Source organism: Sinocyclocheilus grahami, unplaced genomic scaffold, assembly GCF_001515645.1.
Source record: "Sinocyclocheilus grahami isolate Dianchi unplaced genomic scaffold, SAMN03320097.WGS_v1.1 scaffold345.1, whole genome shotgun sequence".
Classification (NCBI taxonomy): domain Eukaryota; kingdom Metazoa; phylum Chordata; class Actinopteri; order Cypriniformes; family Cyprinidae; genus Sinocyclocheilus; species Sinocyclocheilus grahami.
In genome coordinates this window covers 712,251-723,441 of record NW_015505524.1, presented here as the reverse complement: position 1 = coordinate 723,441, position 11,191 = coordinate 712,251, and positions in this window count along the sequence as shown.

Genomic DNA, 11,191 nt, shown 5'->3' with positions numbered 1-11,191 from the left:
CATTTCCTTGAGTGAAAGTGGTGTGGTGACTGTCCGTACAAAACATGCCACAATGGTCAAAGTGCTGTTGGTGGTTGCCAGGGTGTTGCTATGCAGTTTCTAAGGTGCCCTTAGTGTTTTTTAACATGCAACTAGGGTTTTCTGGGTTAACTGTACATTACATTTGCGTCATCTACCGCTCATTTAAAATGAATCTTTAATAATACTAGTACTTTAATTATTACTAAAAATGTAATTACTAACATTGATAAATGTAAACTTCAGCATGTCATCTTTTAATGTAATCTTCAATCTTGGCAAATCTCAAAATGAAAATCCATTACTCATACTGTACATTATAATGTTGTAATGCTTAAATTCAGTGCTGCTTTAGTATTTTATTTCAAATTTATTTAGACAACATAGAATTTGTATATTAACCATGGCCATAAAATAATGTAAAATAATTAGTTGTGTATGCTAATTTCCTCAGTTTTTACATTAGCTGTACATTACCTTTGCATCATCTAATGCTCAATTAAAATTAGTCTTTAACAACACTAGTACTTTAATTGTTACTAAATATATTTACTAATATGTACTATTGTTACTAAATATTGTTACTAATATGTAATAGTTTTAGTTTTTGTAATACTAACACACTAACCTGCGTTAGTGTTTTTTTTTAAATTTATGTACATAAAACAGTATAGAATTTCAGTATCAACCATTTACACATGATTGCCTATAAAATCATTTTTAACAACGTCGTTTGCACTGCGCTCTTGCGTTACATGATCTTTTTATTTTGGTGCGTCAATCTGTTGAATTACTTAGTATAGGAAATTATGATCCGCACTCACGAGGACAATCTTCTTTGTTCTTTTTATTTTACATTCATTACTGATGGGAAAAGACACAAACGTTTTGTCTCAAAGCCTTCCTCAGTGTGTAAAGCAATTTAATCCCTCCACCCACTTTTCAAATGACTAATTATATTGACGTCATCATTCATTAGCCAATGTTCAATTACCACAATCATTAAATAATTTCCACTTAAACCCTGGACAATTTACATCTATATATCCAACACAAAACAAAACATCACATCCACTAGTACACCTCACAATATACCCGTGACTAAAACAATAGTTATTTAGGATCACATATTTATCACTATTATACAAACCTATAGTTTATCCTATCAATCATCAATATCTACTCCAATTAACTTTAAATTGTATAACAATGGAAAATTCAATAATTAAGAACATCAGAAAAACATCGTCATAAACCATCGTTTTTCACACTGTAAATACTAAATTTATTAAATAGAATATTAAAAATGAATACGACCAACCATAGTTCATTAAAGAAAGACAGAAAGATCTAATTCCTCATTCATGCCATTTGGGTTCAGTGATTTAAGTTTATGAATCCAGAATGCTTCTCGTTTCAATTGTTCTTTATTTATATTACCTCCTCTACGTGACCCAAAAACTTCCTCTATTCCTATACATTCCAATTGCTTGATGTCATGTCCCAATTCGTTAAAATGTCTCGCTACTGGAGAGGTTATGTCTTGTCGTCGTATACTAGATTTATGTTCAATAATTCGTCATTTCAACTGACGCAAAGATTTTCCTATATATCTTTTGACAGGGACATTTTAACATATAGATCACATTACGAGTTGAACAGGTAATACAAGATGTGATTTTAAAACATTTCCGTGTTACTGGACATAAAAACTCTTTACACTTGACCAAATTCCTGCAGGCGGCACAGTTTCTACACGGGAAAGTGATTTGAAAAGTGGGTGGAGGGATTGAATTGCTTTACACACTGAGGAAGGCTTTGAGCCTAAACGTTTGTGTCTTCAGTAATGAATGTAAAATAAAAAGAAAAAAGAAGATTGTCCTCGTGAGTGCGAATCATAATTTCCTATACTATAAAATAATTTTAAAATGAATTGTGTACATTAATTTCCTTTTTAATAACGCTAATAATTTAATTATTACTAAAAATTGAATTACTAACATAATTAAATACTTAATAATGTTGTGATGCTTAATTTCAGCTCCTTCAGTGTTTTATTTTTAATTTATTTTAGGCAAAATATAGAATTTTAATATAAACCATTTATCCTTTATTGACCATCAAATAACTAAGAATCATTATAGGTATAGAACGTCTCGGTTACTTGTGTAACCCTTGTTCCCTGAAGGAGGGAACAGAGACGTTACGTCAGTCGTGACTGACGAATTGGGATCTCGCCCGAGAGCCCAATCACCTTCGAGTGTTAACTAAACAAGCCAATGACAATTGGCGTGCGTGTTTCGCCACACGCACCCCGCCCCGCAGCGTGGGTATAAAAGGAGAGCATGTGCAAACGCACATCAGTTTTTCGCTGAGGAGCCGAGACTTGCGCGCCCCGGCCGTACAGCGGTAGTACAGCAACTGTGGCGACGGGATGTAACGTCTCCGTTCCCTGAAGGGTTACACAAGTAACCGAGACGTTCCCTTTCAGTCAGTCACGTTCGACGTTACGTCAGTCGTGACTGACGAATTGGGATCCGTATGGAAAACGCCCCTATTGCTGACCCCCTCCAGTGCCCTGCGGAAGCCGGCAAGTCCCCCCACACCAGTTGGGGTGGAAGATAGGACAGGGCTAGGCAGAGGTGTCCGCCACCGCTGTTCCGTACAGTGGTACATTGGATAACACTGGGAACGCGAACCCAGTTGGGAATGCTACGGAAGCCACATCCTACGCATAGGAGGTATCATGTGGAATTACACATATGGACTGGCCCAGGGCAGTGCTACATATGGAAGTCCCTGCGGTAGACTCAACCCGCCTGGGGTAAGATGACTACACAGCAGAGATGGCAGAGGATGACTGCCAGGGAAAGACACGGGCATACCATGAGGGGAGCCGTACCGTGGAAGAATACACATGTGGGATCACCCGAAGGGGAAATCACTACACACGGGCACCTAGCCCAGCACAAGGGCTGACCTTGGGCATGCACACGAGTGCTGAACCTGGCGTCTGGCGCTCCGCTACGCCTGACCGCCGAGGGTGCGGGAGGAACTCTAACAGGGTTCGCCATGGGGAACTTAACTGAGAAGTAAAAAAAACGCACATATCCGGTCCGTAGAGGGGAACGGTGCAGCAAGCGTGATCGACACCGAGCGGGTCCGGTGTTACTGCCTAACTGAGGCGAGTACACGAGAGGACACGGGCTCTACACGGAGATTATTAGAATCTCGCAAAAAAAGCTCTACAGCCATTGTCTGCTATCGAGGCGCCCCGCGCCAATGCCCAAGAAGATGCCACTCCTCTTGTAGAGTGTGCTCTCACTCCGAGGGGGCATGGTAAACGTTGGGCCTGGTATGCTAAGACTATAGCCTCCACTAACCAGTGGGCAAGTCTCTGTTTGGAGAGAGCCTTTCCCTTCTGCTGTCCTCCGAAGCAGACAAAGAGCTGGTCTGAGGTCCTGAAGCTCCGCGTACGGTCCACGTAGATGCACAAAGTGCAAACGGGACAGAGCAGAGAGATGGCTGGGTCTGCCTCCTCCCGGGGCAGCGCTTGCAAGTTCACCACCTGATCCCTAAAAGGCGTGGTGGGAACTTTGGGCACATATCCAGGCCGGGGTCTCAGGACAACGTGAGAGTTACCCATCCCTGTCCAGCACAGAGGTGAACCGAATGCCCCTGAACTTGGGAGGGCGCCGGGCGAATTGAATTGCATAGCCGAGTCTGATGGTTCTCATGAGCCAGCTAGACGGCCTGGGGAGCGCTAACCAGGACCCCAGCGACCGCACAAGCGGGACTAGGGGAACCACCGACATACCTGCACTGGGGCAGCGAAGTGGAACACAGGGACCCAACCCCGGAGGCAGTGCGTCCCAGGGTGGGGTCTGAGTGCGCGGCACACCACTTACCTGGCTCCACGGCTGGGCAGGGGGTTCGTGAGGAGGCATAGCGTCCTTGAACCGGCCCCTTCTGCCCATTGGCGAAGGGAGAGGGGGACGGCCGTGTGGAGACTGGGTCTCGTGCACCGCCACCCTCTTGGGACCCGGAGAAAAAGGAAACTGCTCTTTTTTTGAGGTTTTGGGTACAACTGGCTGGGTAGCTAGTGGCGGAACAGAAAAAAACGGTAACAAAGGATTCTCCACCCGGCCCTCCTCCGGGGGAAGGAGTCTTGGATCCTGCTGAAGAGAAACCGGGCTGTGCCGGTTTTCTGCGGCCAGCTCCACGCTGCAGCCGTTGTGAAGGCTGCTGCTGTGGCCGCGTTGGAGCGGAGGTGGAGGCCACAGGAGAGCGCCCTGTCCAGCAGCACACTGTAAGCCTTAGCCGTCAGAGCGGACGAAAACTTACAGGCCCTGGACGGAAGGCGTTGATTACCCCTCCAGGCGGTGGCGCTTTGCGGGCAGAGCTGCATGGCAATAGCGCGCTCGACTGGGGGGGATGTCTACATACCCTTGGGCCGCCCCACCGTCAAGGGTTGTGAGGACGGAGGAGGCACCAAGCCTGTTTCGGGCAGAAAAAGGTGCCTTCCAAGACTTAGTGACCTCCTCATGCACTTCCGGGAAGAATGGAACCGGAGGCGGCTGCCGCCGACCGGCCTGCGCCCCAAGGAACCAATCGTTCAGCCTTGAGCGTTCGGGAGAAGGAGGAGGCCTCCAGTGCAGCCCGACACTCTCAGCGGCCCGGGAAAGCATAGCAGTCAGCTCTGGATCTGACTAGAGCAATACCACTCTTCCTGACGGAGGCAGCGCAGCCGAATCCTCCTCTCCAGAGCATAGCTCGCCCTCCGATGCAGCGATCGACATCCTGTCATTCGCCTGTACTCCGCCCAAGATGCTGGGCCCCGCCCTGTCCGAGGATCCAGCAAAATCGTCCGGGAACACCAGGTGGTGCGATGTGCTAGAGGAATGAGAGGCCCGCGGAGACATACTCGACGGGGAAGCTCTCACCATGATCCTCAGATCTCCCTGACCATGAACCGAAGTAGCTCCCCCCCGCAACACTGCGATGGTCATGTTCCCGCACTGAGAACATGACTCATCCATGAGCGCTGCCTCAGCGTGCTGCAAGCCCAGGCACGAGATACAGCGATCATGACCGTCAGATGAAGCCAGGAAGCGACCACATCCAGAAACGTACGAGCGGGAAGCCATCTTTAAAAAGACACCCGTCACTCGTGAAGCTCTTTTAGAATTTGCTCTTTTTTTGAAATGGAAACATTCTTTTAGAGACCGCTGAAGCGCCCAGGGGAGTTCGTGGTGAGACCACAGAATGGAAGCTGCAGCACGCTGTGGTTTCTAGCAGCCCTGGATGGCAACCCCCGCTGACACGCCGTGACACCAACGCCAGGTGTAAACACTCGCAGAGATTCGTCTTGACAGGCTCGGCTCCGAAGCGAAAAGTTGATGTGCGTTTACTGTCATTGGCTTGTTTAGTTAACACTCGAAGGGGATTGGGCTCTCGGGCAAGATCCCAATTCGTCAGTCACGACTGACGTAACGTCGAACGTGACTGACTGAAAGGGAACAGGGATTCATGCATCCCTTCACAAGCATGCTAATTATTACGGTTTGTTGTTATAAAATGTCTGTAGAGACTTGTAAAGCATGCAATTAATTTGATAGAGGGATACAACAATAACTAAGCAATTCTCTTGTTCCAGCAGTAGATGACCAGGCTTTGAATGCCTTCATAACAATTAATGTTATTGCAGACAGCAGGATGGTGCATGTGGGTGGGCCTGGTTTTGTGAAGTGCAAGCCATCTCTCTCTCTCACACACACACACACACACACACACACACACACAAACAATGTGAGGGATTATGTGTTTTGAGCCCAGCCATTGTGCTGTTGCCCATGGGTGGCACTCTGCATTAGATGATGCCTGGGTGTTTGAGTCCATGTGTTCATGAGCGTGTTGTTATTGTGTGTGTATATACGTGTGAAAACCTATTTAGATATTATATTCAATTCAAGTACAGCTGCTTTAAGTGTGTTGTCAGCAATGTTGATGTGTGGGCGTGTTTTTCTGGCAAATATTTATGAGATAAAACTGAAACATGAGTGCAGATTTGAAAGCTAATGGCCCAACTGATGGATGTTTATGGAAGCATCCATTTTGGCTTTATTGTTTTAGGACGCTGTACTGGCAGCAGGACGGGGCATAAAACACTGAAACACATTACAGACCTCCGGCCAACAGCACCACGGGATACCGAGGATATAAATACCGTATAGAAAGAGCCTTATTTAAGAGAATATCTGTGGTTAAGATGGTTTATATATATTGTATACAGTCCTGCATGTGCATCTACTTTCTTTATGGCTATTTACACAGAATGTGCAGAAACGCATTTTTTAAAAAGCTGAACAATTTTAACTTGAGCATTGCATTTTAAGAACAGGTGTCGTGCACAAAAGACATGAAGAAAAGTGTCAAAAAATGTCTAACTAGTGCATGATCACATAGAAAAAGCATTGGAACACCAGCCCAGTGAAACACAACACAATCTGTGTGAACAGCCCCTTTTGTATTTTTGTAGAATGCAAGCTGTAAGGTAGTGTAATTAAAAATAAAAACATCTAGAGATGAGTTTTAAAAAAAAGATAAACTTCTTTTAATTTGAGTTTTGCGTTTTAAGATATTTACAGAGAAATACAACAGGAAAACAGCAGAGTGTAATGCAAAACAAAAGTAAATGCTGAGTAACTAACATTTTAAATAATTTCAAACAAAGTCATAAAAACGCTACAACACATAAAAGTGTTGTGTTGTTCCTAAATTAATTTTTTAATAAATTGGTTGAGTGAATAATTCAATGACTCATTCAATCTCTAATACCAGACAGTCTGGAACCAGCAAACTACCAAATTTAAGTTACATAAATAAAATAAAAACTAACTAAATAACAGTATTATTTATCTATCCATCTACTCTGTGGATTTCAGCCAGTTGCCCAACAATTTCTACATAACAACCAGTCACAGGAAATAGCATAATCCAAAATAATGATAATGAATCTTTTAATGAATCTTTTGACAACACTGAATTCAATGATGAACTGTCTTTAACTGAAAAATGAGTGTTTACTATTGTCATTTTGCATTATTGACACTATTTTCCTAATTAATGCTGTTCAGTTGCTTTGTCACAATCTGTATTGTTAAAAGCGCTATATAAATAAAGGTGACTTGACTTGACTTGACTTAAGCCCAAAATCAGGCTAGCTACACTAGTTGAGCTAGCTGTAGGCTATACAATAAATCCTGCTTTCACATGAGGTTTCATAATGTGTTTGCTGTCTGTCATAGTCAGTCCATCCTCCAAAACAGATCCCTGTGTCTCGTCTCAGAGGGAAACATACTTATCTCAGTTCAGCAACAACATATGACCGGCAAGCGTCTGTGAGAGATAAGTGAGGGTACAGAGGGTACACACACAGACACACACTCAGTCAGAAGACATGCTGTAAGCCTAATGTCAGTTTCATAGAATGAAATGAACAAATGCCACATATGTTTACCTTGATCTTAATTTTATATGAAAACTTTTGCTTGGCTATTATTTTAGTATCACTGTCTTGTTGGGCCACTGGTCAACAAATCCTCTAAACAGAGCAGTTGATGTTCACAAGCACAGAGGTGTAGCTTTAATTTAGCCGAGGTGAGTGCTCTCTTGTGACCTTTCACCTGTACGGCATACGTATTTTCTCTCCTGCATGTTTTTAAGAGACAGAAAAACTTTTAATTCCCAACAACAAAACCATTACTTTCCCAAACACCTGTTTGTAATTTTGCACTGTACAAAGTATATATGCTGTATAGTGTACACCGTGAATAGTTTTCTGATTCATCATGATATTTGCAGTCTGAGGTTGTGCAAAGTGAGTTTACAATGGCTGCTCATATCACTAGGGACTCAGGGAAAGTCAAATATGTGCACTCTACACTAAAACAAATTTGTTGTAGGATTTACTTTGAAACAATCTTCACTCACTGCTAAAACATTTCACAAATAATTACAAAGAAACAGCAAATAACAAACTGTTTAAGACAAAATGTTGAAGTAGAAAGACTGAAATTGTATTTATAGTAATTAATACTATTAATAGTATAGTATTTAATTAATAGTATATTAATTAATCACATTTTCAGTAGGGAGTTTTAAAATTCATGCCAAAATGACTTTCTTTCTTCTGCGGAACGGAAGACTTTTTGAGGAGTGTCTTTTGTTTTTTGTCAATACAATGAAAGTCAGTGGGCTCCAATATTGTTTAGACCCCACTGACTTAAAGTATCTTCTTTTTGAATTCCACAGGTTGTGTAATGACATGAGAGTAAGTTAATGATGACGGAATTGTCATTTTTGGGTGAACTTTAAAAACATCTATTGGTTCATCTTGTTTTTGATCATACAATGAAAGTCAGTGGGGACCAAAACTAAAACATTTAACCACAGAAAAACCACTTAATTTCATTGCATTGACAAAAAGACATTTTTCAAAGTATCTTCTTTTATAGATCCACAAAAGAAAGTCATACAGGTATTTTATGTGATGAAGGAATAAACTAGCTTGACTTAAAACTCTCTTTTGCTTTGGTCTGGTTTTTCTTTCTCAGTTTTCTAGACACACTCTTTCCCTCCGCTCTGGGTTTTCTCTCTTTAGCCCCCACTCCCATCCCATCTGCTGTTCCTAAACTCAGGCGATTGCCATCAGTCCTCTACTTTCAACAAGCAGGAACCATCTTCCACTTCTTCAGAGATAAATCTCAGCCCATTACACAAGGCTAAAGTTTGACACTCCCTATAAACGCTCAATCAAAGCTGAATCAGGCAGCCAATGATCCAGTCAATACAAGCTCAAATCGATTCTTTAAATGCTCATCATCAGTAAATACAGTAACTGAACACTAAAAACTAATATGCATGGAAAAATCAACTCTGCAATATTTTGCCTTTCTATATCCATCAACATACCCTCGTTCCCCCTCTCCCCTATTCCTATCCATTCATCCCTGCACGGGTCTATCAGATTGCAAAGGGGTCGGTCACATTTTAATTTAAAATCCTATAGAAGGGTCCTATGTAATCCCTCCCTGGTTAATAAGCTTGAAGCATGAGTACAAAGGACTCAAACATAAATCTTAGCTTTATTCTGTCCTAAGGCTGTAATCAAATCCATCCTGTGAATGAACTTGTCAAGCAGGCTTATGCTCTTCAAACAAATCTCAGACTTCATCCAAACACTGTTTTCACTAAACACACATTTACGCAACATGCCAACCCCAGACCATGGAGGTTATGTTTATGCATAAGAATAATGTTTGTTGAGGAGTATAAAGTTGGTCCTACTGTCATGACAACCTGTTGCCATGCACCAGTGGTCTTTGTTTTAATGAGAGATGACAAAAACGTGTTCCTGCAGAGTATAATTGTGCTGCTTAATATAAAATGCACATGCATTTGTATATGCACTCCAATCACTGACACAAGAATATGTATTTTTATATAAAAACAGCCCCTTTTTCAACACCCATCGAATCAGCCTCATAGTACATAAAGAGCTTATTGTCTGTGATTGATAGTGGGTTTCAGAGATGTCTTTAATGAGCAGTATGACTCTGGCTGATGAGTCATCACAGCAGATGGCCTGCTACATGTGGTCAATTGATCCACAGATCTAAATTATATCAGACAGCCACATACCTTCATCCTCTCAAAGGTACTGTATATGAATGTTAGGTGCATTACATAATCTGGCCCTGCTTAAAGAGACAGCATGAAACGTGGGTGTTTGGTATATACAGTGATATTTGAATAGATATTTTGGTTGAATTGATCAAGCAGATGTCTGCTCATGAGCTCAGGCACACTTTGAGTATAGTTGTTGATATTAACAGCCACCGGTTAATTGGATTCAGAAACCTGTCGTACAGAGAGAGTTTATTGCACATCAGCTACTGATAATTAAGATCTCTTATGATCAGGGGATTGAATGTCTCGAATAATTAACATGCTGTACATTCCTATGAGATTTCAGGCAAAAGCTACAACTTAGAATATATGATATAGCCTGTATAATCTGCCTTAAAGTTGTTGGTGTTATACAGTGTGACACAACTAAATACTGCATACAAACATATTCACTGTTTTCAAAGAGTAGGATGTAAAATGGTTATTTAAGACAAAAGCTTTTTCTCAGTGCCCATCAGCGTCACACATCTGTGGCAATCCATTTTTATCATTTATTGCCTTACTATTATCTTTATGTTACTACTAGTGATCAGTAGTAACATAAAGAAAATCCAACAGTGACTAGTATTTTTGCTTATTTGGGGGAAGTCGTGGCCTAATGGTTAGAGAGTCCCACTCGTAACCCAAAAGGTTGCGGGTTCGAGTCTCGTACCGGCAGGGATTGTAGGTGGGGGGAGTGAATGTACAGCGCTCTCTCCCACCTTCAATACCACGACTGAGGTGCCCTTGAGCAAGGCACCGAACCCCCAACTGCTCCCCGGGCGCCGCAGCAAAAATGGCTGCCCACTGCTCCGGGTGTGTGTGTTCACTGCTGTGTGTGTGCACTTTGGATGGGTTAAATGCTTGGCCACATGCCACTTCACTTTATTTAACTGGCAGCTATTTATTAGAAATGTGTACTTATTTCAATAGTAACTAATAGGGTTGGGTACCGAAACCCGGTACCAATATGGCACCGGTACCTATGTAACTGGTATGTACTAGAACCGAATCCGAACGCAGATTCCGTTGCCTCATTTCGGTGCCATGCCTAAGCGATCAATTGAAATATTTCCTCCGGTTCTCCGAAACGGACGTAAGAAGCATCATCACTGATGAATAATTTCCCGACTGAGAAAATGCACGTGAACTCGGAAAGCTCTAATAATACAAATCCAACACATCTTTGTAATAACGTGAGTGTCAATGTTGTTTTCACATTCCAACTTAAAAGCATGACTCGGGAAATGAGAGCATCCGAGGAGTGCGTGAATGCAATAGTTACACTTGCTCTGATGGCAGCAGGTAGCCTTCCGTTAACTAAGCTAAACATGCTTAAATTAAAATGCCTAAAGCTAAACCTCCCTTGTATTCACATTTCTAAACCTGTTGTCCAACAAAAGAGAACATTATAACCTTTTTACTCCACAACACCAGTCAAATG